The sequence below is a fragment of the Dicentrarchus labrax genome, unplaced genomic scaffold, assembly GCF_905237075.1.
Source record: "Dicentrarchus labrax unplaced genomic scaffold, dlabrax2021, whole genome shotgun sequence".
Lineage (NCBI taxonomy): Eukaryota > Metazoa > Chordata > Actinopteri > Moronidae > Dicentrarchus > Dicentrarchus labrax.
The window spans coordinates 1,045,443-1,070,628 of record NW_026136998.1 but is presented as its reverse complement, the minus strand read 5'-3'; the positions used below and the strand labels follow the sequence as shown (position 1 = coordinate 1,070,628).

Below are 25,186 nucleotides of genomic sequence, written 5' to 3'. Positions count from 1 at the left end.
TTCTAGGAGATATACATAAAAGAAAAAAATAAATTTCCTTTCACCACTAGGTGGTGCTCTCACTATTACTGAATATTATCACATCGACATGTTCAGGGCGGGACTCTTATCAGACAAGTGAAGTTTGGAGCCGAATGGACTATGTACACTCAAGTTTTAGCAAACTCGTGTTTTGTGGCGGTACATCAAAATGACATGCCAGGCCACAGACACGCCCACTCACCACATTCATCACATATCATCAACAATGTGTTTTGCATTTTATAAGTAAATTTCAGGTGGATCTGATCATCTTACTAGGAGTAGTTTGAAAGTACATGAAAGTATAAAACGTGATACTTCCTGTTGCCACTAGGTGGTGCTCTCACTATTACTGAATATTATCACATAGACGTGTTCAGGGTGGGACTCTTATCAAACATGTGAAGTTTCATTGAGATCGGATCATGTACGCAGAAGTTATGACAACTTCCTGTTTCATGGCGAAGGTTCCATTTATTGAACTAGTGTAGAGAACAAAAACATTAAAGATCTCTGCTCATAGAAAGACACATCTCATCTCATCTTCATCCGCTTATCCGGGATCGGGTCACGGGGGCAGCAAGTCCAGTAGAGGACCCCAAACTTCCCTTTCCCTGGCCACATCGGCCAACTCTGACTGGGGGATCCCGAGGCGTTCCCAGGCCAGTGTTGAGATATAATCTCTCCACCTGGTCCTCGGTCTGGCCCATGGCCTCCTCCCAGCTGGACGTCCCAGGAACACCTCCCTCGGGAGGCGCCCTGGAGGCATCCTCATCAGATGCCCGAACCATCTAAGCTGGCTCCTTTCGATGCAAAGGAGAAGCAGGTTAACTCCGAGTCCCTCGCTTCTCACCCTATCCCTAAGGGAAACGCCAGTCACCCTCCTGAGGAAACCCATTTCGGCCGCTCGTTGTTTCGGTCACGACCCATCTCTCATGACCATAGGTGAGGGTAGGAACAAAGATCAACCGGTAGATCTTTCGGCTCAACTCTCTCTTTGTGACAACTGTTTTATAAAGGGATCGCAAAATTGCCCCTGCTGCCACAATTCTCCGGCCAATCTCCTGCTCCATTCTATTCACTCACTCGTGAACAAAACCCTGAGGTACTTGAACTCCTTCACTTGGGGTAAGGACTCACTCCCTACCCGGAGCAGACAATCCACTGGTTTCCTGCTGAGAACCATGGCCTCCGATTTAGAGGTGCTGATCCTCATCCCAGTGACACTCAGCTGCGAACCGATCCAGTGAATGCTGAAGGTCACAGGCCGATGATGCCATCAGGACCACATCATCTGCAAAAAACAATGATGCAATCCTCAGTCCACCAAACTGCAACCCCTGCCCCCCACGACTACGCCTCGATATCCTGTCCATGAAAGTCACAAACAGGATTGGCGACAAAGCGTAGCCCTGGCGGAGGCCAACACCCATTGGAAACGAGTCTGACTTACGACCAAGAATCCAGACACTACTCTCGCTTTGGAAATACAGTGCTTGGATGGCCCTGAGAAGTGGCCCCCTCACCCCATACTCCCACAGCACTTCCCACAGGATATCCTGGGGAACCTGGTCATATGCCTTCTCCAAATCCACAAAGCACATGTAGACCGGATGGGCATATTCCCAGGCCCCTTCCAGGACACCTGAGAGAGAGAGAGAGTAGAGAGTTGGTCTGTTGTTCCACGACCAGGACGGAACCCGCACTGTTCTTCTTCAATCAAAGGTTAAACAATCGACCGGACCCTCCTTTCCAGCACCTTAGAGTAAACTATCCCAGGGAGGCTGAGTAGTGTGATGTTTATGAGTGCAATCCAGGGAATATCAATCAAACTGCTGTTGGTTGATTCAGTTGAAGAATGTTTTTATCTGTTGTTGCAAATCAACTTTCACACACACACACACACACACACACACACACACACACACATATCAAAGCATCAAAGGGAGAAAATCAGAAACACTCAACTATTTTCATAAAATTAAACCCAGTTTTTGATTCTATTTTTACTAAATTATTAGTTCTTCTACAACAGTGACTTTCGGACGATCAGCACCGCTCCCTCCAAGGCTGCATTCTTTCTCCTCTGCTCTTCTCTCTCTACACCAACAGCTGCACCTCCATTCACCAGTCCGTCAGGCTCCCTCATTGGGCTCATTTCTGATGGAGATGAGTCCGCCTACAGATGGGAGATTGACCATCTGGTGACCTTGCGCAGCCAGCCGCTGCTGCCACCGCCAAGGACAACGTCAGACTGCAGCGAATCAATTGATCCGCTGAGAAGGTGATCGGCTGCAATCTGCCATCCCTCCAGGACCTTTACGTCTCTAGGACCCTGAGGCGTGCAGGCAAGATTGTGGCTGACCCCTCCCACCCCGGACACAAACTCTTTGAAACACTTCCCTCTGGCAGGAGGCTGTGGTCCATCAGGACCAAAACCTCACACCACAATAACAGTTTCTTTCTGTCGGCAGCTGGTCTCATTAACAAGGCCCGGATCCCCAACTGACACCGACTCTTATACCCACCCTGTATATATGCATTACATTAATGCACTCCCGTCTTCTGTACAGTCTTCTTTTCTTCTTTTTCTTATCTTTATTTATTTATATTTTAAACAATTTACTTTATTTTTCTGTGTGATTTTTATGCACAACGCACCTAGACAAATTCCTTGTACGTGTAAAAACTTACTTGGCAATAAACCCGATTCTGATTTTGATTCTGCACCGCAAATATACGAGGTCTTTTTGCTCACAACGTCATCAGAAGTCTCTTAAGCAACAATGCCTGAGAAGAATGCCTAAAACTTCTGCACACCTGAAATTGCTTGTAAAAATAATAACATTTTAATGACAATTATTTTGCATACGTTTCAACCCAACAAGAAAACACAAGGGCTGTACACCAACCAGGACCTCCAGAGTCAACTCCATTTGCACTTTAGGCCGCTGCCTTGAACACTGACCATGTGACATTAAAAGTCCTGTCACTACTGCCTCCGACCCCAATGTCTCCCATCAAACACAGCAGTCTTCACAACAAAATGAAACAGTTCACTGTTGTCTGTTGGAAGTGCATTGAAAGCTGATGTTTCTATGGCAGCCAAAGATGTTTGTTAGGATGAGTGGAACAGGGGCAAGCACTTAAACAGAAATAACACAATTTATTCCTTGAGCAGATCACTTCAGGATGAAATAGAGTAGACACCACACAAAGATAAATTATTTAAATGTATTTCTAAATTTATATCAAACAAAGGAAACTGTAATTAAATGCTTTTCATAGACCTATGTACAGTGATAAATATCAGTGTTGTATATACAATTCATATATCAGTGCTGTAAATGCAGGTCAGACTGCTGTACTGTTATTTTGATTCATATAATAGTAACAGAAAGGATATATTAACTTTATTTCATAAGTTTTAGTGAAGTCCAATAAGTTGACACTAATTTCTTTCAGAGAGAGTTAATAAAGATTTGATTGAGTCCATTTGACAACATTTACAGAGGTCAGTGCTGTAGATACAGGGCAGATATAAGTGCTGTAGATACAGGGCAGATGTCAGTGCTGTGTTCAAATGCTACCAGAATCCATACAGACATTCTTTGAATAATATATATCACACACCATATTTTCTATTTCACAAAATATTTTTTCACAGATCACTAAAATAAAATAATGCACCCTACACCAGCAGAATGATGACCTGTGCCTCAACATTATTTGAAATACTCCACATCCTGAGTGTTCTTTGAACATTATATTAAATCATTTTTGTTAAACCATACTTAGAACTTGCAGAAAATGTTAGCTAACATTGTGGGAACATTCCTTGCTATCTGGGATGGCTGATAGAAAAAGCTGAACATGTGACAGAAAGTCAGTCAGATATATTCCAGTAAAGCTCCACCTCTTCCTGTAAGCAGACAGACACTGAGGACAGCACATGTGATTACCAGATCAGAGACCAGACAGACGGGCAGAGAGACGCTGTACCTGGACATGGATCACCTGGTGCTTTTGCTGTTGCTGTTGAGCTCAGGTAGGACTCTGCTTTAAAGATGATGAGTTAAATATTTGTGTTGGATATTGGAGGAACATACGAAGGCTTCATCTACAGAAACGGATATCTCAATTTTCATTGAATTTAAATCAATGTTATGAGTGAATATCAATCAAACTGCTGTTGGTTGATTCAGTTGAAAGAATCTTTTTTTATCTGTTTTTCACACACACACACACACACACACACACACACACACACACCAAAGCATCAAAGGGATAAAAATTGTTCACATTAAGTTTGAATACTTCAGATTTTCATCAAATCAAACCAAGTTTTTTATTCTATTTTTACCCAATAATTAGTTTGCAACCACCACTTAATGTATTTATATACATTCTATAAATAAAACCAAAACTTCCCTCTCACCCTCTTGGGGTGGTATCTGTGTCATCCTCAAGCTTGGGTCCTCTACCAGAGGCCTGGGAGTTTGAGGGTTCTGCGCAGTATCTTAGCTGTTCCTAGGACTGCGCTCTTCTGGACTGAGGCTTCTGATGTTGTTCCTGGGATCTGTTGGAGCCACTCCCCCAGTTTGGGGGTCCTACTACCACGGGGAACACGTTCGCCTTGATCTTCCACATCTGCTCCAGCTGTTCTTTCAACCCTTGGTACTTTTCAACCTTTTCGTGTTCCTTCTTTCTGATGTTGGCGTCTGCTGGTATGGCCACATCTATCACCACCCCTTTCTTCTGCTCCTTGTCTACCACCACTATGTCTGGTTGGTTGGCCAGGACCTGTTTGTCAGTCTGGAAGCTGAAGTCCCACAGCACCTTGGCCGTGTTGTTCTCAGCCACCTTCTGTGGTGCGGCCCATTGGGATTTGGGTACTTCTATTTCATACTGGGTACAGATGTTCCTGTTCACTATTCCAGCCACTTGGTTGTGTCTCTCCATGTATGCTGACCCGGCTAGCATCTTACATCCTGCTACTATGTGCTGGACTGTCTCAGGGGCATCTTTGCATCGTCTGTACCTTGGGTCAGATCTACTCTTGTAGATCTTGGCCTCTATGGCTCTTGTACCTAGGGCCTGTTCTTGTGCTGCCATGATCAGTGCCTCTGTGCTGTCTCTGAGTCCAGCCTTTTCCAGCCATTGGTAGGTCTTCTCGATATCAGCCACTTCTTCAATTTGGCGGTGGTACGTGCCATGTAGGGGCTTGTCCCTCCAGGTTGTCTGCTCCTCTTCCTCTGCACTCTTATCGGGCTTCTGTTGCCTGAGACATTCACTTAGCAGTTCATCCTTTGTGGCCTTTTTTCTGATGTACTCTTGGATTTTTGATGTTTCATCCTGGATAGTGGCCTTGATGCTCACTAGTCCTCGGCCTCCCTCTTTCCGCTTAGGATACAGTGTCAGGGTGCTGGATTTGGGGTGAAACCCTCCGTGCATGGTGAGGAGCTTTCTTGTCTTGATATCTGTGGCTTTTATCTCCTCCTTTGGCCAGCTTATGATCCCAGCAGGGTATCTGATGACTGGTAGTGCGTACATGTTGATGGCTTAGATCTTGTTCCTGCCATTCAGCTGACTTTTCAGGACCTGCCTAACTCTCTGGAGGTATTTGGTTGTGGTTGACTTCCTTGTGGCTTCCTCATGGTTTCCATTAGCCTGTGGGATACCAAGGTACTTGTAGCTGTCTTGGATATCACCTATGTTGCCCTATGGTAGGTCGACCCCTTCAGTTCTGATCATCTTGCCTCTCTTTGAGACCATCCGGCCGCACTTGTCCAATCCGAATGACGTGGGACTTGAACTTCCAGACTGACAAACAGGTCCTGGCCAACCAACTGGACATAGTGGTGTTTTTTTTTTATTATATATGTATAGTATTTATATTCAGTGATTATCTTTCTATGCTAGGGAGGTCCAATCTGATCTCAAAGGTTGGTATCTCCGGTATTGGGTTTTATTGATCTTTTGTTTTACATCAGCTGTCACACAGCTGTTTTTTACTCACAAGGCTTCCATGCAGGGTGCAGCCATTGTCAACTCTGTTGAACTCTGTGTGTGTAAGAGAGAGAAAGAGAGAGAGAGAGAGAGAAAACCGAGACAGTACACATCCGACACAACCACACTCAACACGCCACTGCAAGTGCAACAATAGCCTCATAAACAAAAAGTCCCTGAGATTAATTCATTCACATAATCCAAACAAAAAAATGAACAGTCAGCAGAATACAGTTCATTCAGGTAACTCAGTAAAGGCTGCACCAAACACTGGAGAGAGAAACTCCCTCAAACCAGAAACCAGAACTAGAATAACAGAGTTTTGGAAAAAGTGAAGAGAGAATAAGTACTTTATGTTCCCCTACAAATGAAAGTTGTTTTCTGACTGGTATGACTTTTTAAAGATTAGTATATGTGAATATGTCTCCACAGAGAGCGAGCAGTAGTTGAGGTTGAGGTAATAGCACAAGCAGAGGGGGAACTGATAAAAATTGTTCCACCAAAAATCATATGTTCAAAAAGAGACGAGGAGAGAGAGCCAAGAAATTACCATCACTTTGGCCAAACATCTTGAAACATCTGTAACACAAGCTTAGAAGGTGATAAAGATTAATGCTCTCTCCTGTATTTGTATTACTCTGTGGGAGTCCTTCTCCCTCCCCTGCTCAGAACATCTCAGTGTTACCAGGACTGAAGAGTTACACCACAATCTGGAGCTGTTTAAATCCAAACACAAACACATCTACACACTGTAGGAGCAAAACAACACTTCAGAGAGTGCTGTCGCTCCATGAGCATAATCTTCCTTTTTGGAGATAGAAATGGAATAAAATTTTTGTGAGATAAAAAGTAAACTGCATTTTGTGTGTTGACCTTTGACTCTGCTTTAGTGGCCTCTCCAACCATTGCTACACTAATAACACGTAGCTTTACTTCTCAGTTCAACCTAAAAACCTCAATAACCTGACTACCCTTCATGACTGTGTAGCCTCTGTTACAACCTGGATTTTAAATGTTCTCCACTCAACTCTGACAACTGAGGTCCTTGTAATCTGCCCTGCCTGTTTTTCTATGGAGGTCACTCATTGTTAGGGATGGTGATCAAGACCCGATTCTATAAGGAACCAGTTCCAACTTTCTCAAAACCCGAAAATCAGTAAGGTCCAAGCTTACTGACACTGCTATCGAGACTAGTGGGTCCTATAATATTATATCTTAAGTAGGGCTGAACCAATTCCTCTAAAAATCATCTATGCAAATTACTTGCACCAAGGCTTTGTTTAATCCATACAACTATATAACGCGTACTGTGTTTTCAACAGCTGATGACTACTGTTGGACATTGTGCTTCGGAGAGAGAAAAAGCGAGTGGCAAAGAGGAGAGACAGGCCAGAGAAACTGTTTGGGATCATTTCAAGCAGAAACAAAATGAAAACCTTTGTGTTCAGGGTATTCACATGTTCTTCTAACCTGTAGTAAACAGGTAAACTGACTGCAGTGTCCTCCAATCAAAATGCTGCTTTATACTTTTATACTTTATACATGTATATATGTTTTTCTCCTCAGGACTGCAGATAGAAGGAGAACAAAACACAGGTAAATACAGAAAGAAAAGAGAAATAAATAATTATAGTCACTTCTTATGCTGATGACTCTCTTGTTTCTGTTCAGAGACTGTCAGGTTGGTGGGAGGAGACAATCGCTGTGCAGGAACACTGGAGCTGAAACATCAGGGAGACTGGAGACCAGTAGGTGACTCTCTGGCTGGAGCCTGAAGGAAGCAGCTGTTGCCTGCAGAGAACTGGACTGTGGCTCTCCTGTTTCTGTACTACGGAGAGAGTCTGGAGGGTCAGGTCTAACTGTGTTCAGTCTGGATCTGCTCTCAGGGACAGTGTAACATCAGATTCCTCTTCCTACATCCTGGATCTCACCTGTTCAGGTAAGACCATCAGGTTATTTTAATAATCTGTGCTGTTATAAAGATGTGGTCTTTTGTGTACCACAGTCCTTTAAAGTAGCTGTAATTAAACCCCTTCTTAAAAAGCCCACTCTTGACCCAGGGGTTTTAGCCAACTATAGACCGATTTCTAACCTCCCCTTCCTCTCTAAGATTCTGGAGAAAGTAGTCGCAAAAGAGTTGTGTGACTAACAATAGTTTGTTTGAGGATTTTCAGTCAGGATTTAGAGTTCATCATAGCACAGAGACAGCTCTGGTTAAAGTTAATAATGACCTTCTGATTGCTTCTGACAATGGACTTGTCTCCGTACTTGTATTATTAGATCTTAGTGCTGATTTGACACCATTGACCATGATATTCTTTTACAGAGACTTGAGCATCAAATTGGCATTAAAGGAACCACACTAAGCTGGTTTAAGTCATATTTATCAGATCGCTCGCAGTTTGTACATGTTAACGATGAATCTTCAATAAATACTACAGTTAGTCATTGAGTTCCACAAGGTTCTGTACTTGGACCAATACTATTTACTTTATATATGCTCCCTTTAGGCAACATTATTAGGAATCACTCCATTAACTTTCACTGTTATGCAGATGATACGCAGTTATATCTATCAATCAAGCCCGATGAAATTAATCAATTATCTAAATTACAAACATGTCTTAAGGACATAAAATCCTGGATGAGCTGCAATTTTCTGATGTTAAACTCAGAAAAAAACGAAATTCTTGTTCTTGGCCCCAAAAACCTTAGAGACTCACTGTCTAAAGATATAGTTACTCTAGATGGCATTAACTTGGCCTCTAGCACCACTGTCAGGAATCTTGGAGTTCTTTGGTCAGGATTTGTCATTTAACTCCCACATAAAGCAGACCTCTAGGACTGCCTTCTTTCATTTACGTAATATTACAAAAATTAGACACATACTATCACAGACAGATGCAGAAAAACTAATCCATGCATTTGTTACTTCAAGGCTGGATTACTGCAACTCTTTATTATCAGGTTGCCCCAATAAGTCCATTGAAACGCTCCAATTAATTCAGAAAGCCTCAGCACGAGTACTGACAGGAACCAGAAAAAGAGTTCACATCTCTCCTGTACTAGCTTCTCTGCATTGGCTCCCTGTAAAATGTAGAATAGAATTTAAAATCCTCCTCCTCACCTATAAAGCTCTTCATGGTCAGGCCCCTTCATATCTTAAAGAGCTCATAGTACCCTATTACCCCACTAGAACACTACGTTCTCTGAATGCTGGGCTACTTGTGGTTCCTATAGTCTCTAAAAGTAGAACAGGAGCCAGAGCCTTCAGTTACCAAGCTCCTCTCCTGTGGAACCAGCTTCCAGTTGTGGTTCGGGAGGCAGACACCCTCACCACATTCAAGAGTAGGCTTAAGACATTCCTCTTTGATAAAGCTTATAGTTAGGGCTGGATCAGGTGAGTCCTGAACCATCCCTTAGTTATGCTGCTATAGGCCTAGACTATCGGGGGATTTCCCATGGTGCACTGAGCTCCTCCCTTCCTCTCTCTTTCTGCACTCATTCATGTTCCATTAATGCATGTTACTAACTTCACTTCTTCCCCGGAGTTCTTGTGCTTTCTCGACTCGCAGGTTCTTATCGATCCTGGTGGAGCCTCCTGCCATGGTCCTGCTAGATTGCCATTGCCAATACTGTTGTTGCTGTCTGTCTGTCTGTCTGTCTGTCTCTCTCTCTCTCTCTCCCCAACTGGTCGAGACAGACGACCACTCACCTAGAACCGGAGGATCTGTCCTAGGTTTCTGCCTTTTAACAGGCAGTTTTTCCTTGCCCTTGTCTCCAAGGTCTTGCTCATGGTGGTACTGTTGGGTCTCTGTAAATAATGTTATAAAGAGTTCAGTCTAGACCTGCTCTATTTGAAAAGTGTCCTGAGATAACTTCTGTTATGAATTGGCGCTATACAAATAAAATTTAATTGAATTGAATTTTGTTAATGATAGAGTCCAGTTTGAATCACTGGATTGGGGCGGGCGGCTGTGGCTCAGGATGAAGAGTGAGTTGTCCACGACTCGGAAGGTTGACAGTTCAATCCCCATCTCCTCCTGTTGTGAGTTGACGTGTCCTTGAGCAAGATACGGAACTGCAAATTGATTTGAGATATAATTATATATGTAGTGTATGGTGTATACATGTAGTGTATAGTGTAGTGGTCAGAAGACTACAAAGATGTCCATATACCAGTTGATGACATCTTTTTATTTTGTGTCTGCTGTCTATCTATCTGCTTTTATCTTTCTCTACTTTATCTTCTATTTTTTTTTTCTTTATCGACTAGTCTGTGCTCAGGCAGACTGGAGGTGAAGTCTGACCAGTCTAACCAGTGGTGGTCCTCAGTGTGTGAAGCTGACTTTGACCAGCAGGATGCAGAGGTGGTCTGTAGGGAGCTCGGCTGTGGGGCTCCTTCAGTCTTCAAGGGGGTGCTCTATGGAGAAGTGGAGGCTCCAATGTGGACCAAAGAGTTCCAGTGTGGAGGCCATGAGTCTGCTCTCCTGGACTGTAGAAGCTCGGGCTCAGCTAGAAACACCTGCTCACCTTGAAAAGCGGTTGGACTCACCTGCTCAGGTAGAAGAGGAACTGCAACTCTGATTGGTTCATTTCTGTTTTGATGAAACTCACTTTATTCTTTTACTGATGACTCTCTTGTTCCTGTTCAGAGCCTGTCAGGGTGGTGGGAGGAGACTGTCACTGTGCAGGAACACTGGAACTGAAACATAATGGTGAATGGAGACCAGTGATTGGCTCTGACTGGACCCTGAAGGAAGCAGCTGTTACCTGCAGAAGTCTGGACTGTGGCTCTGCTGTTTCTGTAGAACGGAGAAAAGAATAGTCTTACAGATCTGTCTGGATGATCAGCTATGACTGTGTTCAGTCCAGATTTGCTCTGAGGGACTGTGCAAAATCACGGTCCTCTTCTGACAGCCTTCATCTCACCTGTTCAGGTAATCCTATCAGTGACATCATCAATTACAGAGTTTCCAGTGTGTTGTGTCTAATGTTATCCAAGACAGTGACATCCTGAAGTGTAGAGTACTGGGCTTGATTCTGTCTGTCTGTCTGTGTGTTTGGAGGTCCCACACGGTGGATGTACTCACTCTGTTTATAGTTTGTCATCACTCTGGAAACCAAATTTTCTCTTTTGAACATCACTCACAATGTCACTTTAAGAGGTACACTCCAATCCCAGAGTGCAAGAGGCATGAGGCCCCTAACCCATCCGTAAGATATCTAAATCAATGTTCTATTAGGTTCAGATATACAAAATACTAAACAACTCAGGGGTTTGAACATATGTTGCCTGTGAGGGACTGGACGGATGTCTTGAGTAGCAAGGATGTTGATAAGGCATGGACATTTTTTAGCGGCACTTAATGCTGTTGCTCCAATAAAGGAGACTAAAATTAAACAAACTGGAGGACGACAGAGATTTTTTATTTTATTGCAGACCGAGATTTATATTTTAAGGTCTAAGAAGTCAAAATTGATATTATGATAAATATATATTTTTAGAAATCAATCAAGATATAAGAAATCAAAGTCATAAAGTAGATGCCACTGCTGAAAATTCACAACAGATCAAAAAATTATATAAAGTACACACGCAATGTGCAGTAAAATAAAAAATCTGGTTATTAAGGATAAGATTAATTTTAATAAAGGGGAGGTTTTTAGCTATTTTAATAATTTTTTAAACCTTTGCTGCTAGTTTGGTTGTTAAATTACCCTGTGGTTGAAAGAGATACAGTTTGTAATTTGTAAATATTTTGTTCCTGAGGAATTTCTGTCCTGTCTCAGTGGAAACAGTAAGGGAGAGTCAAACAAATCAAATGACTTACACCCAGTGTAATTTCTAATGTAGTTACTCATATAGTAAATGTATCTATAAGTCAGGGTAAATTTCCCTGTGAACTGAAGAAAAGTAGTAAATCATATGTTGGATATTACAGCCAGTATCAATCTTAACAACCATGTCCAAGGTTAGTAGGCAGAACTTCGTAAGGAAAAAATGTTGTATGAGTTTGTTATCAGCCTGGTTTCAGAGCAACATATTCACTGAAACCTGTTTTATTCACCTCTGTGACTTTATCAGACAAAACTTTGATGAAAGGAAATATGTTGGAATGATCTTGCTTGATTTGAAAAAAGCCTTTGACACAGTAAATCAAGTGTTGTCAAAGCTGCAATGCATGGGTTTAAGACATACTGCTGTAATAAATAAAATTCTTATCTTACTGCAAGAACGTCTGTGATGTTGATGGGGTTATATCAGAACCTCACAATATTATATGTGGAGTGCCCCAAGGTTCCGTTTTAGGGTCTCTTTTATTTCTTATGTATATAAATGATGTATGCTGATGACTCCACATTACTTTTAACTGGGAATGATAACAGAGGGACTGAGTACACTCTTAGAAATTAATTAGAATGTGTGCGAGAGTGGCTAATAGATAATAAGCTTTCAGGACATTTGGGTAAAACCGATATTGAAAGTGTCTTGTAATGGAGTCGAAACTGTTTCTCAGACAAGTGTAAAGCAGTAGCTCTGTCTCTTCGCTCAAAGTTGAATATTTTTCAATCTGAATTAGAATTTTGCCCCATTCACGTCACCCAGTGTAAATTCACTTCTTTGCATCTCTGCATTGACGTTGTATGCAGTCTACTCATGTGAGTAATTGTATTTGGGTTTGGTGGGAATTCACCATTAGAAAACTCATTAACATTGAACACAAAAGGGGGAAAAAAAGGAGTTCAGGGAATATCATGACCTCTCTACAGTTTGAAGAAAAATGCAGTCAGGATGTGTGATCAGATAGCAGCAGTTTACACCTAACACCTTCTGTGGTTGTCCTGTCACTGACTCTGTTGGTGACCACCGCCCTCTGCTTCTACTGTGAGGTACTGACACTGTCTGTTATTAAGAGGGCTGACTGAAATGAAGCACTCAGCGGACTCATGCTGTCATGTCTCTCCAGGCCTGCAGGGGGCAGAAGCCGGGCAGACAGGAGAACATTGAGCTGGATGATAACCTGGGTGTTCCTGCAGCTGGAGGAGGGCCGACTGAAGAGGAAGGTGCTCAGGGAGGTCCTCTCACATCCACATGGATTTCACAGCTGTCAGACAACCATCAGCTCAGTCGAGGATTTTACATTTTTATACTCATATCTGAAATTATTATATAACATTATATCTGTATTACTCTGAAGATGAAAAGACCAAAAACAACAACATGTTACCCTGTCTCTCAATACTTTCTGACTTCCTGTCTGTGGCTCTCAGCTCCAACCCTGTTTGTTCCTACTGAAGACGTAAATCTTAAAAAACCTCACAAATATAGTTTCATTAGAAAACTAGACTTGAAAGCAGGAATACTGAGATCCAAATACCACCAACCATCAAAACCAAAGACACACTGACCCAGGCTGGCTGGGAATTTGGGAGTGTTGGTAATTGTGGAACAATGTTGGCCAAGTAATGTTAAATATTAAATTAAAATAAAAGTGAAATGAAGTCATATCCACTTAATCTGGTGTTACAATACTCGATCAAATTAAGTGACATTTGAACAATTGAGATAAGAGGAAAAACTTCAGGACGACCTGCTGTCGAGTTTGGAATCCCAGTAATGGAAAGCTCAGTCAAAGTCAACGTCTCTTCAAATAATCAGGCAGCCCTATGATGGATGCCATTGTGTTCAGTAGTGCAGTGGTTACAGTGCTGGTCCATACACCCTCTGTGAACTGCAGAGACGTTCATTTGACTCCTCATTGCTCTGCTTTGAGTGTTTGTGGCAATTCATTTTAGGCAAAATAACTCATGAATCATTAAGAGTAGAAACTTTTTTTAACAATGGGTTCCTTGGAATACGTAAATATGACGGATATAGGCACCAATAAAACACCAGTTTTGATGGCTATGAACCCGTCAGACAAACATTGAATTGAATTGAATTGAATTTAAAACGAAAAGAAAAAGTATTTGTTGGGAAAATGGGTACTAAAAACATTTTTTGGATCTGTAATAGCAGATTCCTTACAAAACAAATACAAAGCTGATGAGTTCCAGTACTACCAGGATCACTGGCATGTGATGCCCAATATTGAACACTAGATGGTGGTGTAGGTGTGGCTGACAAATGAGACTTGAATGAATGCAAGTTCTCTTACAGCTGGATTAAATAAACAAACGCAGCACATTTACAGTTACGGATAGGAGATACAGATATAAAGAAACAGAAGCAAAGCTATTAGGGCTCATTGTTGAATTGATCTGCTGTTATTCTACTGTTTCTAAAAGTAATAATATTACTTTTTATTATACCCCAAATTATTGTAGGTAGGGAGTAAGTAATACTCCCTACCTACAATAATTAGTTACACTACTAACTACTTTTCTGCTACTCCCCACAAAACTGGTAATTGTGTCCTTTCAATTAAAATCCAGTTTTGATTATTAAAATCTAAGTAACGTGAATATTTGCAGATGCTGAATCTTCCAAACTAGTTTCTTCCACAATTACAAAGTTTTCAACTTGCTAGTTTTTGATCATAAGTAATGTAATATGCAGCTGTCCATGTTAGCACAGTACGCAACTGACTGAATGCTTAAGTAGCTGAAAAATAAAATGTATTCCACTAACCACTGTTCTTAACTGAAACCGTCATATTTAAACCATTTAAGGAGTTAACTGTCCTTTACACAAATGAATAGTTGTACATTTAAAGTGAATCGTGGAGGTTCATATGTTACTCAGGAATTAATTTTGCTGCTTCATGAAGTTCATTTAGAACAATGCACCGGACTGCAATCTTTACCTTGTTCCCACACAGACACACACACATACTGGAGAGTTAGCCTCTCTGAGCCGCTAGCTTAGCTTCAACACAGCCACTAGCTTAGCTATAAACAGGTAGCAGACAGAAACTTTTACAAACAATGTGAATGTGCTAAAAGCTCCAGTGGACCCTGAGCACAGACACAGAGAGTCTGACAGCAGCTGCTAATGGCCAGTTACCTCTGTTAGCTTTGTTAGCTCTGTTAGTGCTGACTACCAGCTTGCTGTTCCTGCTACGATGCCGTGGTCAGTCTGTCAATCACTGTGGTCGGTGTCGAGAGTAAATATGCTGGAAATTTTCATTTCAGCAACCATGTTTTTCTCTCTGAATTACATACAAGACATGAAAATGAAACAATTTGCCCTAAATGTTCGGTTTGTGTATGATCTCCAGACAAATGTTTGCAAATAGCACCCCAACCTTTAAATGAACAAGAACAATACAATGAGTATAAGCAGGGTAATGACTGACCAGTGTATAGATATTTCAATCTATAATGCTTTAAGGGCTCTAAACGTGTTGATGTTCTAAAGTTGCAATTTTTGCATGACCATCTCATAACATAGGAGGCCTGCTGTTCTCCCTGATGACACAAATGTTGAAACCCATCAATCTGTCCTCCCTCAACTGTCCTCAACTATCCACTGTATTGGCTCGTCCTAAGAAATGGGTCCCTCTGTAATTAACAGACACAATTTGTGATATTAAAACAATGATTTTTAAAATATTTACCCACAATTTTATATTGCATCAAGAATAGGGAAAAACAACATTATGTCATGCATACACAGATTTCTACTTACCTAAATGAGATGAATGTTGTACCACAGACCAGTCACTTCTTCTACTAAGCCCTCAATTTACACTGCAGTGGCTCCTCCAGCAGCATATCCTGGACCTGACACCACAACTCAGTGCTGTACTGTTCTGCTTCCTGTAAATTGAAACATATATTTATAGACTTAACAACAAAATACAGATGAAATTATATGCGTATGAGAAGAAATAACTTAACTGACAAGACTGGACTTGCATGAGAGGCTTTCTGTTCAATATTCAATCAAGTTAAATATACCAAGATATTTTTCTACCGGCGAGTCTCCTTTGCTTGCTGGCACTCCACACAGGCAGCAGCCCAGGCCCTGACGTCCCTCTGCAGGCCCGGCCAGACAAACTTGGCCCCCACCAGCTTGGTAGAGGCCTTCACCCCTGGGTGGGAAAGACCATGGATGGCGTCAAAAACGCGGTTGGCCAGTGGAGACGTCGCAGAGGAGTGTAAAGCGCCCAGTATACTCGACGCACTCGAGCTGTTGCGCGACAACGTGACGTCAAAATGACATAGATCTCGCTGGCGCGCCAGGATTTTGGCCCGGTTTTCAGCTGCACGCGACAAACCGGAAACAGGAAGATGGACGATCTGTACGATTCTTCAATAAAGGAGCACAGAGACGCCGGAATTCATGGCGAGAAATCGCCATGAATGTTGGAATAGAGGAGGACATATGCTGGAATATTTGGAAGAACTGATCGTCTGCGGACGCGCTGGCCACGAGAATGTCGTCCAAATAAACAAACAGGAACGGCATGTCCCGCAGCACCCTTGAGGCCGAAAGGCGTCCGTAGGAATTCGAAAAGGCCAAAGGGTGTGATGACTGCTGTCTTGGGGACATCCTGCGGGTGGACAGGCACCTGGTGGTAACCGCGCACCAGGTCCACCTTTGAAAAGATGGTGGCGCCGGCTAGGTGGGCGGAGAAGTCCTGTATGTACGGCACTGGGTACCGGTCGGGGGTGGTGGCGACGTAAATCACCACAGGGACGCCAACCGCCATCAGCCTTGGTCACCATGTGCAGGGGGGAGGCCCACGGGCTGTTGGAGCGGCGCACGATGCCGAGGTGCTCCATGGTGGCGAACTCCTCCCTGGCGATCGCAAGCTTGGCAGAGTGGAGGCGCCGGGCTCGTGCATAGACTGGGGGGCCAACCCTGGTGATGTAGTGCTCCACGCCATGCTTAGCCACCGCCGATGAAAACGTGGGCGTGGTGATGTCAGGGAACTCAGCAAGCAGGCGATGATACAGGTCCCCGGTGGCAAGCATGTTCGACAGACAAAGCGCCCCCACCCCTCTCAGCATGCAGGGGTACGAAGCAAAAGAGAGGGCGTCGAACTGGCGGCAGTTTGTAACATCCACCAACAGTCTGTAAGCGCAGAGGAAATCTGCTCCCAGGAGTGACGTAGACACGGCGGCCATGACGAAGTCCCAGCCGAAACGCCGCCCGCCGAAACACACTTCCACATACCTGGTGCCATAGGTACGAATGGGTGTGCCGTTGGCGGCGTCCATCGGGGGGGCCATGCCCGCCAGCCATGGTGTCCACAGGTTTCATCCTGCGGTTTTTTGTCCGCAGGATGCTGCACTGAGCCCCAGAATCGACCAGCAGCCGCCGGCCGGACAAGGTGTCAGTGATGAATAACAGCTTGCAGTCACGGCCGTTCCCATAGCTGCTAATGAGCGCCGGCCCAGGCTTTTCCCTGGGCGCCAAAACTGCAAGGCTGGTGGCACTGCTTGGCCTTGGCCCCAAACCTGGAATGGTAATAACACCACCCGTCCTCACGCTGTCGGCGGGCCGTCACAGCAGCTGCGGTGCCCGGGTCGTCCTCCGGGGGGGAAAGCGGGGCAGACGTGTGCTGGGGGGGCAGCAGCGCATGGACAAACTGCTGCCGGTTGGCAAGGAAAATCCTGTCTGCCTCCACAGCCAGCGCCCGGTAGTCTCTGGAGGAAGGGAGGGGGGAACTGGCCAGTGCGGTGCGCACGGGTGCTGGAAGCTGCCGCAGGAAAATGTGGGTGAAGAGGAATGAGGGATCCGCCGCGCCCAGCACAGCCAGCATCCTCTCCATTAACTCGGACGGCTTGCTATCACTAAGGCCGTTCAGGGACAGCAGGCGGTCTGCTTTCTCCAGCTCCGACAGTTCAAAGAGGCTCAACAGGAATGTTTTGAGTGCATTGTACTTGCCGTCAGCCGGAGGAGCCTCTTACAGCGCCATAGCCCTGGCTGTCGACGAGGCATCTAAGGCCGCTACCACGTGGAAATACTTTGTAATGTCCTGTGTTATTCCTCTCAGCTGGAACTGGGCCTCAATGTGTTGAAACCACGGCCGTGGGTTGTGCTACCAAAAGTCCGGTAACTTGATGGTAGCAGCGTAGATAGCACCGACATTAGCCGCGCCGCAGCAGCAGTATTTTCACCACCATCGTTGTGTGACATAATTATCATAGCCGTATCCAACTCGCGTCGGGGTCACCAATGTGGAGTGCAATAAGTGAGGAGACAAGAGACGGAGATGCGTCGAGTCAGCTTTACTCTCCACTTCAATATCATAACACACTGTACAGCGAGTGAGGTCAGAAACGGCCACACCACGTTAACCTGGACCGGGATCCCATCACACCTCTCCCTTAAAGGTACAGTCCCTTGGTGAATGTCTCTTTCAGTCTTACTTGTGGGTCACCACAACAGTAACATAATGTTATATTGCAAACAAGAACCAAAATCAGAATGCAGGCAGTGTGTATAAATATATATATTATCACAAATGCAAAACAGAAAATCAAAAACTTACGTTGACATTGTACCTGAGGTAACCCGACCATGCAGTCTGAGCAGGGTCTCCGTGGACCTTCACATTAACCGTCCTCTGGCTCGTTTGTTTTCCTTTGTGTTGATTGGCTGACAGTAGCAGGTATCCTGTCTGTCCAAATGTGCATGGGCAGAGTCAAACACACGCTACACTTTTAGATTAAATTTTACTCAGTGTTTTCAGGTTTATGTGCAGTAATGATAAATCATTTAAATAGCATGAGTAAATCTGTAATAAAAGTTACTACTCTTACACAGTTCATCTATTATATGAATAAAATTCAAATATTTAGTTAAGAAATTCTAGTTCTCACTGAATCTTAATTTTACAATGTAAAAATGATGACTGTTAATTTAATATATGTTACTATACCAAAAAGTCAGTTTTTTAAGTGTACACTTGGCTACTTCGATCACGAAAGGTGACACTACTCTATAGGGTATATAGGCTACAGTATAGTATGGTGTTGAGTATAGTATATAGTTTATATACAGTATACTGTATATAATATAGTTCAGAGAATATTATAGATCCAAGACAAAACTGACAGAAGGGCAAGACTGAGAAAAAGGAACAAATCTGTCGTCTAGTTCAGCCCTACAGACAGCTTCCTTGATGTATCAAAACACAGCACAGGCTGCAGGGTGCATTTTTAGCATTTTTCAGCATCCCCCATATTCCCTCAAATGTTTCCAACTGTCTATGTGTCTCTTTTGAATGCATTTCATCTAATGTATTTGGATATTTCTGGAGTTCCTAAACAGTATGGGAATGACATTATACTTGATATGGTTGGAGAGATGAGACTCTTGTGGATCCAATGAGCCCAATTGTATTCATGTGTGATGATGAAGAAATAGTAGCCATAACATTGTAGTGAGAACATTTTTTGAAACTTGACTTCACTTTATAAAATGAGCTATTGTGACCTCTAGGATAATCAAAGCCTCATGAAACTGTACAATCACAAATTACAGACAAGTCTGGTTACCCAGCTTCATTTTACTGTTATTCAGTATTAACCAGGGGGCTCTCAGCAAGTCTATGAGTTAAGTTTAATTTTGTCATTTGACACTCAAAAGTTGTCTCTTGACAGAAGAGGGGGAAAAAATAGATTGCTGTCTGCAAATGTATAATTTTGTAATGTTGCGTGCAATTAGAAGCATGTTCACATAGTGACTAACTGGCAAAGAATGCTTGTGAGTTCTTTAAACAGGCCAGATAGAAGATGTCAGAACATATTTTAACTGTCATGATTTCTCCACATACAAGTGTAGATTTCTATGAATACAATTGGAAAATTCTGGGCTGATGCAAATATTTAAAATATGCCTTGACTATCCTTGAGCATGATACTGAACCCCAAATTGCTCCTAATGCTGTGTCATCGGTGTATGAATGTGTAAAATGGAATGGGATCATGTAGGCTGACTTCATGCGTGAAAATCATCTGATAGCTTTGACATTTATGTTTTTCTTCAAGAGCTCCTAGTTTCTCTTCCTCTTCGATAAAGCTCGGGTTGTAATTTCTTCAAGAGAACTGAAGCCAATAAAGTTTAATGGCCAAAGATAAAGCAGTTTTTGAATTACTCTGCTCAAAAATATTGTTGAATTGGACTGAAGTCGCTCATGTCACTGGAATCAAGACTGTTTTTTTTTGTTTTCAGAAGAGGATTCACCAAGGCCACATGATCACAACATGGCAGCACATCAAAAACTACTTGCTTATTCCTTAGCCCATTGCTGACCCTTCCACCACATTTCATTAAAATCTGAATTTTTTATATTTGTATATATTGTCTATTTTTATTGATTCTATTTTTATCGGAAGTGGAAGGCCAGCGGAGCTCTGAGGGAAGTGGAGGAGCGCTTACAACATGCAGACATCATGGGCACGGTGACCCAGGGGAGGCTGGGCCTAGGAGTCATCACCCGAGCAAGCTGGAAGGAGGCAAGGGCAAAGGACCGGAAAGGGATGGTGTAGAAGGAGATTCGGGCTGTGGAGGAAGAGAGCAGACAAGCCAGGGCAGTAGCCATGAAACAGCAAGGCAGCTGGACTCGGTGGGAAAGTGTCCGAGGAAGATCCCTCAGTTGGAAGGACATTTGGAACATGGAGGGGCATCGGATAAAGTTCTTCCTCAGCTCCGTGTACGATGTACTGCCAACACCAACAAACCTCCAAAGATGGAGACTGACAGAAGATCCTTCCTGTGCGCAGTGCAAGAGACCAGCAAACCTGGAGCACATTCTGTCGTCCTGTCGGGCAGGCCTGACCGAGGGGAGGTTCAGGTGGCGCCATGATCAGGTGCTGGGGCAACTGGCCGATGGACTGGAGAAGGAGAGGAAGCGGAAAAGAACCAAGGCCCAAGACAAAGGCCCCCGCTTCATTGGCTTCCTCAGGCCTGGGGAAAAGGCAGGCAAGGAGGACAGATGTTCAGGGATCCTTGGTAAAGCAGTGGACTGGGAGATGAGAGTTGACCTCGGAAGGCAACTCAAGTTTCCAGAGGAGATTGCTGTCACCAGCCTCCGACCAGATATTGTGCTCTGGTCCCAAGTAACAAGGCAGGTGGCCCTAATAGAGCTGACGGTACCCTGGGAGGAAAGGATTGAGGAGGCACATGAATGCAAGCTGGGGAAGTATCAGTCCCTCATCTCCGAGAGCGAGCAGAGGGGTTGGAGAGCCTCGAATCTACCAGTGGAGGTGGGTTGCAGGGGGTTCCCGGGACAGTCACTTTGGAGAGCACTGGGGATGCTTGGGGTCAAAGGGGCAACCCGCAAGAACCTGGTGAACAACTTTTAAAAGCAGGCATCCAGATGGCTGTGGCTAAAGAGAAGCAAGCGGTGGCTAAACCAGGCTGGCAGAGAGGGTGGGGGTCAGAGCTGAGTGGTGAGGTCCTGAATGGCCGAGGGAGCAGTTCCAGTACGCTGGTTCTGCTGTCAAGCCCCACTGAGGTGTTGTGGGATAGTTGATGAGACACCGGTGAAGTCAACAGGTCTGAATCATGCAGCTCTGCCCTCAGTTGAAGACGTTTGAGGGGAGCGACTTCTGTGCTGGCCACCCCACATAGGGAGCAGGACGTGGCTCCTGCCAAGTGCGGTGGCTGCGATAGACCCTATCGTTTAGAGACATATTTTCGTTTGTTTGTTTAACAATGTTTAATTGTTATGTACCATCTTGCCAAGACAAATTCCTTGTATGTGAACATACTTGGCTGTAAACCTAATTCTGATTCTGATTTGTAGCTGTCCTATTACCCCGTCTAGTAACTGTAAGTATGTCATTTAAATTGAAGTAACATCCTAAAACACATTTTCAAGAATAATGGTAAATGTTGAATGGACTGTACTTATATAGCGCCTTTCTAGTCTTTCGACCACTACATGCCCAGTGATGGGAATATGGCGTTACTAACGGCGTTACTTTTTTTCAGCAAAGACTTTTTTACTGTTTTTCCTTGGTTAGTGGGCAGTGCACGAGACAAGTGCATAAATGCTGACGATTGGCTGAGGTTGAGTAAAATTTCATGGTAAGCCAATCAGAGGTAGAGTTGGGCGGGCGGGCGTACGAAAGCACGCATAGTCGGACACACAACAAACAACACAAGTGAGTCAGTCAACAAGAGACCGGTATGGCTAGCCCAAATAATCTAAAAGTAGCCTTCTCTAAATGGAAGTATAGCCATTACTTTTCCCTCCAAGAATTAAAGGAACTAATGTAATGGTGAAATGCACATTATGCACTGGGCAAAAGTGCCTATCCACGTCGGTGTCAGTTTTCAGTTAGATTGAAAGCACCTCATATTGTTACTGTTTGTGAGGGAAGGACTAATGCTAGCTCGTTTAGGTTTATACAGCAGAGATGCGGTGTCGGTCAGGACACAGGAATGAGGACAGGATGTCTTCTTTGCCAGCAGATCTGATGACTGCAGTGATTTATTGAACACTCAATGTTGTCACAGTTCTGGAAATAATAATAATAATCACATTATACACCTTCATCTCCATAATAACAAATGTGCTTACATGAGCAGAAAAATACAGACATATGTGCAACAATAATAATGACATTTACACCAACAGAAATACACATTAACCATAATAATAGGTTAACTGGTCCAATAGCTCCATCTACTGGCTTAACTGGGTGTTAAATAAACAATGGCACATGGCGCACATGTCATTAACCACCTGAACTACGTCAAGTTACCGACTGCTAGCTCACTGGACCCTCAAACCACTCAAACATCAGCATTCACATTATACTCATAAACAGTGTTAAACAACGGACATCCGTTACCTGTCGGCGTTAAACACACGTGAGAGTTAACGAGGTGCGTCGTCATTAACACAATATAGAAACGATACTTACTTCTTGCATCCACTTAACACTCAGAGTAACACAATAAAACTCACTCCAAACAACAACAACCTTAGTTAAAGGCCAAATATACTAAACGTCCCCACAGGTGTGTCCAGGTGTAAAGGTAGAAAAGGAAAAGGTCCGTCGCCTCGGCTGCAGGCTGTGTGCGGGTCACCGCGCCACGGGGCGTGATTGCGTCACTTTCCCTAAATGCACCTTCACAATAAAAGCCTTTCGTACAGTTACACTGTTCTACTTTTTCGAGGAAGAATATACTTGAAGTACAGTTTATCTACCAATTGTCTGAAGTTTTTTTTTGTTTGTTTTTTATTTATTTGCACTACAAAGATTGTATATATTTGTTATTTATTTTTTGGTATAACAGGCATAATTTAATTTTGCCCAGTTGTGGCCTGTTGAGGGGCAATGAATGTCAAAAGTTCCAAAACATCTATTGTGTTATTTGCATCGATCCACTATATAAATATAATATCTACATACATGGCATTTGATTGGAGGCTAGTCTCACTTTGTCCCACAGCAACATTAAAATAGTTTAGACTTGTGTACATTGTTTCTGTTAATAATGTAGTAAGTGTCCATTTCATTATAATATTCAGATTTATCATAAATAATTGAACATGCTCATGTATTTTAAGTTCCGTTAAAGAGGGGTGGAGGTGGGGTCACATTTAAAAATTTACTTGAAAGCAACGCAATAGTTACTTTCTGCAGTAACTAGTGATTTTTATAATTTGTAACTGAATAACTAATTTAATTACTTTTTGGAGAAGTAACTAGTAACTGTAACTAATTACTTTTTAAAAGTAACTTGCCCAACACTGTACATGCCATACTCACCCCATTCACACACTGATGGTTACACACTGTGCCAACTGCTAACCAGAACAGAAACTACTCATTCATATACACTCATACTCCGATGCACAGCGTCGAGAGCAATTTGGGGTTCAAGGACACTTCGACATGACAGATGATGAAGACAGAACTGAGAAGTGGTTCCAAGTCATTTAATAGGAAGGCACACATGCGAAGACTGTGGTAAATGAGCACAAAGTAGGAAAACGATGGCAATCTAAAAAATAAACTGTGTTTTGAGTGATAATTAGACATTTTTTAATTAAAAACCCTAACCCACACATTGCAATTACAAAAAAATGTATAGCAACACCTTTCAGAACACATTGCTTAAATGATATTAAAAACCCCATATGCACACAGTAATATATAAATAGTGTGTTGAGATAAGGAAACTTTGTATTGTGGTTGGATGGTAAGATGCTCAGTGACAATGAGCAGCTCCCAGTATTCACTGATTTACTGGGCAGCAACCACTGTCAAATTACCATAATATTAAGGTGTGTCTGTATTAGTCAAAACAAAAGATTTTAAAATCAAACACTGAAGAGTGTTCAGTGTGCTCGTGAATTCCTAAACCCAAAGGGAGTTTTAAAGGTAAAGGAAAACATAGGATTTAGTGGAATCTAGCGATGTAGTTGCAGGTTGCAACTCACTTGTTTCACCCTTCCTTTCCAAGTGTGAGGGGAAAACTATGGTGGCCAAGAAACATGTGAAAAACAGCCTTATTTGGAGCCAGTGTTTGTTCTGGGCTACTATAGAAACAACCTGCAGCATCTGGAGACAACATCATTCTAATGTAACGCAAACACAACAATTCTTTTTCTCAGGTGATTATACACTAATAAAAACATACATATGAATATTATATTCCATTTCTGATCTTCCTAAATGTTACACACTGGACCTTAAAAAGGAAATAAATGTGGGAGCATGCTCAAGGGGCAAAGTGTCAGGTAAACTCGAGATATGTTTGAGTTTTCCTTTAAGCAAAGCAAGCGGCAAGAAGACATAGAGAAAAGAGGCATCAAAGTCCCTTTCAATCTCAGCAGTCTTCCACCTCATTCGGGGTTTGCGTGTTGCCATAGTCATGCTGTTTAAGGGTCTTAGAAGGATCTGAAGGCAATAGGAATCTCAGCCCTCTGGGGTTGGAACTCCCTGCCACGACACACAGAGGAAAACAACAGTATGTACATAATTACAGGGCAAACAGGTATGAGGACACACATGGAAAGAAAACATGGATGACAAAGAGAGTTTCCTCTTCATTGTCTTTTGAAATCATACTTTCATCTCATCTGCTCAAACATCAAAACTAAAGTGCTATTTTAGAGGTTAAAATAAATGTTATAAAATGTGAAAATAACCATAAAGCCTATTACTAAAGTTACTATTATTAATATAATCACTGCTCATTGTCCACCACCTTGTGCACCTCTGTCTGTCTGTC

General features: G+C 43.0%; 2 long non-coding RNA genes across 2 annotated transcripts; both read left to right on the top strand.

Moving 5' to 3' along the window:
* Positions 1–2,945: 2,945 nt before the first annotated feature.
* Positions 2,946–7,869, top strand: LOC127361295 (uncharacterized). The gene is made up of 4 exons (XR_007884178.1): positions 2,946–4,069; positions 7,353–7,513; positions 7,597–7,626; positions 7,702–7,869. It is a non-coding gene; the product is annotated as an uncharacterized LOC127361295 (long non-coding RNA).
* Positions 7,870–10,407: 2,538 nt separating this feature from the next.
* Positions 10,408–16,229, top strand: LOC127361297 (uncharacterized). The gene is made up of 3 exons (XR_007884180.1): positions 10,408–10,593; positions 10,686–10,970; positions 13,002–16,229. It is a non-coding gene; the product is annotated as an uncharacterized LOC127361297 (long non-coding RNA).
* Positions 16,230–25,186: the final 8,957 nt, after the last annotated feature.